This window comes from Apium graveolens, chromosome 1 (assembly GCF_009905375.1).
Source record: "Apium graveolens cultivar Ventura chromosome 1, ASM990537v1, whole genome shotgun sequence".
Classification (NCBI taxonomy): Eukaryota; Viridiplantae; Streptophyta; class Magnoliopsida; order Apiales; family Apiaceae; genus Apium; species Apium graveolens.
Genome location: NC_133647.1, coordinates 14,650,471 through 14,655,026, shown reverse-complemented (window position 1 = coordinate 14,655,026; position 4,556 = coordinate 14,650,471). Strand labels below are relative to the sequence as shown.

The 4,556-nt window shown below is 42.7% G+C and overlaps 1 non-coding gene across 1 annotated transcript; it reads right to left on the bottom strand.

The window, feature by feature from the left end:
* Positions 1-4,171: 4,171 nt before the first annotated feature.
* Positions 4,172-4,278, bottom strand: LOC141679477 (small nucleolar RNA R71). Its single transcript, XR_012558110.1, has one exon. It is a non-coding gene; the product is annotated as a small nucleolar RNA R71 (small nucleolar RNA).
* Positions 4,279-4,556: the final 278 nt, after the last annotated feature.

The following is a 4,556-nucleotide window of genomic DNA, read 5'->3' as shown; positions in this document are numbered from 1 at the left end:
TTCATTTGTCTACACTCATCGTAGTCATTACCAACATCCTTGTGAAATCTATAATACTTGCTCTTATCTAGCTTGGTAGGATCAACCTTCAAGGGCTTAGGCCAACGAATATCTCGATCTTTCTCGATTTCCATCAGAATCTGGCTTCTTGGAGTATTCAGCTTAGCATACTCAATGAACTTTTGTCCAGGTCCTCCCTTCTTCAGGGTTGAGTCATTACTTTGCTCAGTTCCAGGATACTTGTCCTTTGTAATATATTTCAGATCGGTTTTCTGCTTCTTGCCTCCAGCGGGCTCGTTACTTATTACGGTCTTCCTCATGCTCTCTTCCGCCTTGATGTACTTCCCGGCTCTATCTTGGAGCTGTAACATGCTTTCAGGGGGCGCTTGGCCAAGGACATCTTGAAGAACTCATCCCTAGTTCCCTGTTACAGTGCTATCATGGCTACCTTGTCATCAAGGTCCAGGACTTTTAAAGCTTCCTTTGTAAAATGATTCAGGTAAACTATCAAGGATTCCTTCGCTCCCGGCACAATACTTATGAGGGATGCTGAACTTCTCTCATGCACTCTTCCGCTGATGAACTGTTTAATAAAAGCTTGACTTAATTCTCTGAAGGACCCAATAGAGTTCGGGGCAATCGACTATACCATCTTTGAGCCATACTCGACAGGGTTTGAGGAAATGCTCGACACTTAATAGCATCATTCACGGGCTGCAACAACAGTGCATTGGAGAAGGTCCTGATATGATTATCGGGATCTCCCGCTCCATCATAAGCTTTGATAGTGGGCATCTTGAACTTCCTTGAGATGTGGGCATTCATTATCTCTTCAGTGAATGATGGAGTAGGATCATCAGGATCTCCAAGGGGAAGAAGATTGCTTGGATCAACTCTTGGGACTATAGCCCTTCTTTGTGACAGACCATCCAGGTCTATGATTGGAGGAGGATTTCTCCCCCTAGGTGGTAATGGGAGTCTGGGAGCCTGGTGCGCCTCCAAGTCGCGCTTCAGCCTTTGAATCTCAGCCTCGTGGGCCTTGATTCTCTCCTGCACCATTTGGGGATTCACCCCTCGGGTACTCCTAGGACGCTGGTTGCCATCAGCCATCGGTTCCTTGCCAGCACGCCTCCTTCTTGGGGCCACTTCATCATCCGAGGATTCGGAATCTCTCTCAGTATAAGGACCAGAAAATTCCCAATCCTCTGGGATAGGAGCCAAACCTTGAATGTAGGGGGTATTTGCCTTCGTGCTTCACTTCATCCCGCATGTCCACTTCCTCCGACCTTAGGGTAAAGGGGCATCCCATACGGGGGCTTAGTGGTCACAACAGTTGAATATTTATACCCAACGGGTCAAGAATTCACAGGTGTATATAGCTGTTTAAGTTGGGAATTCGTACATTGAGGAGCCGGGGGAATTGTCCCTTGAAGTTGAGGTTCAGTTACCCCTACATGGGCTCCTCCTTGGGTGATGGCATAGGTTGAGTGCGGAGGTATCCCCACTGTTGACGGAATTACTTGGGTTATCGCAGCTGGTGTTCTTCCATGGGTGCTATTGCCACTCCGTGTTCTTGCCATGGTTATTGTTGTGCTTTCCCACAGATGGCGCCAGATGTTATGGTTAAAAACTTAAGATATATTAATTGCTGTATTTAATTCTAAGGTTCGGGAGCTCAAGACCTTTAGTAGCTGCTCTCGTGTTTTGTAGCTTAACTTTGCCTTTACGAGATGCCTACGTATCTCTGTAGTTTAGAGAATCAAGCCAAAAAACGTAGTTCTGATTGGCGGGGGTGAGACCCCTTATATAGATGTTGGGAGTCCTTGAATTGGACTTGGGTTAGGAGACTTGGTGGGCAAGTCTCAGAATTAGAATGGACTTTGGAGTCCTAGGAAGCAGGAAGCTGATTCCTTATCCCATGAGGTTCCTTGGAGGCCAATCTACAAGGATTTATATCCCCACTAGGACTCATCTTAATAGTTGTTTTCTCCATTATTAATTAATTACAAAATTAATTAATATTCAGGGTTTTGGGCCTTCTCTGTTTATAAGTGGCATTTTATACCACTTAGAACGTCTTAAAATGGCTTAAATTGGTGTCTTGAAATCAAGTATTTTGTGTATTTGATGTGTTTTTCTAGTGTTTATGCATTTCAGGGTATTAGTTGCATTTCGGAGGAGGAATCATCAAGAATAAGCCTTGGCATGTGTTCACCATTGCGAGAGGAAAAGAATGGGCAGATTACGGCGAAGAAACGGAGCAAACCTGGATTTTTTCCAGTAGGGTCCTGCGCGCCCGCGCAGCAACGCTGAGCGGCCGCGCAGCAGCCTTGCGCGCCCGCGCAGAAATGCTGAGCGACCGCGCAGGGTCGGGGAAAAGGATAAATTATTTTAGACTTCTACTTCTGTTTGGCTTCGAACTTCTATGTAATCTGAGTTTTATGGGACTATTATATAAGTAGATTTGAGACGTTTTCACAGGGAATATTAAGGAGATTATGTTTTAGATTGTGTTTTGCGCAAGAAGCGAAGGAGATAAGGAAGAAGACCGATTTAGCACACTGCAGCGAAGAGGAAACATATTTTCTTGTGATTCTTGTTTCGTTGTAACGTTGGATGCTAGTTTTCTTGCTTTGACTAATTTACTCTTGTGACGTACTCTGTTTTAATATAATTAGTTTAGTTATTATTTTCTTGTGTTGTTTATCATGATTTCATATGAACCCATGATGGCGATAAGTTCTATTATGGGCTAATCGTGATCATGGGGTTTCAACGGATTCATTATGGAATTTTTTAGTTAATTGTTTAATACTTTAGTGTGTGATGATTGCATGATATCTAGTATTGGTTGTGCGTATTCGTCTTATGTGCGTCGCGAACATATAAGATAGGGTGTTAATCTCTTGTGAAGCGACGGTGGATCTTGAGATTTAGAACTTGCCATGCTAGCATAGGTTCATGTACGTTGTGCATGATTAATGGGTAACTCTAACAGTTTTATTTGCCCTATGTAATCAAAAGGAATAACTTGTGCTTAAATCGTTGTGTTGTCAATTTCTGTAGACATATAGGAACTCAACATGATTGATGACTATTCAACTTCTATCTTAATTGTGGATGCTTGGTAGAATGGTATTAGTACAATGAAAGTTGGCTTTTATCAGTTTCGTGTTATTCGATTAATGTCATCACTGTCACATGCTAAAGGTAATAACAATGGCTATAGAAGGAAGTAATAATGAAGTTGTGATCTCATGAGTGTTTTATTATTAATAATTTGAAGTGTTAGTTAAGTGGTTAATTAAGTAGTTAATTATAGCTAATATTCAATCAACAATTTTAAGTGTTATCTTAACATTGAGAAGTAATCATACATTGGTGAGTGAGTTTAATTAGACAATAATTTAGTCTGAGTCTCTGAGGGAACGAACTAGAAAGTATTCTATATTACTTGCGAACACGTATACTTGCGTGAATATTAGTGCGTGATTTCGCCCTAACAAGTTTTTGGCGCCGCTGCCGGGGACTCGGCGTATTTGTTTAGTTTATGTACTTACCATCATTGGTCATTAGGACTCAGTGATTAGGACGTAGTATTTACTTACTCTTTTCGGTTGTGTTTCAGGTACTTTAGCAAGCGTTTATGCAAACTCGTTCTCGTGCTCGCAAGAGGACCTTATATACAGCTGAGGAGAAAGACGAAGTTCTTGATACTCTGGAGAAGTTAGATTTTGAGGATTCGGATTCAGGAACTGAGCAGAAAGAACCAGTAAACATGGGAGATCGTATTGTTCAAGCTGATCCAGCTCTTATGGATTTTTCTCGGCCTAAAATTGATGATATTCAGTCAAGCATCCTTCATCCGGCTATTCAAGCTAACACCTTTGAAATCAAGCCGGGCACTATTCAGATGGTGCAGAATTCTGTTTCTTTTGGAGGAGCGGCAACTGAAGACCCCAACATACACATAAGGAATTTTGTCGAGATCTGCAGCACTTTTAAGTATAATGGCGTGACTGATGAGGCTATCAAGTTGAGGCTTTTCCCATTCTCACTGAGGGATAAGGCTAAAGACTGGTTACATTCTGAACCAGCTGGGTCCATCACTACGTGGCAAGATCTTGCGCAAAAGTTTCTGGTGAAGTTTTATCCAATGGCAAAGACTGCTGCTATGAGGAGTGCTCTTACTCAGTTTGCGCAGCAACCTACAGAATCTATGTGCGAGGCTTGGGAACGCTACAAGGAAATGTTGAGAAAATGTCCACATCATGGAATGCCGGATTGGATGGTAATCACTAGTTTTTATAATGGTTTGGGGGCCCAATCTCGGCCCATGCTCGATGCAGCAGCTGGAGGCGCCTTATGGGCTAAAAGCTATACTGAGGCGTATAATCTTATCGAGACGATGGCTGTAAATGAGCATCAAAACCCAACTCAGAGGATGACGTCAGGCAAGGTAGCAGGTATTCTGGAAGTTGATGCAGCCACCGCTATTGCAGCCCAGCTCCAAGCGCTATCAATGAAGGTTGATTCTTTGGCTACGTATGGAGTTA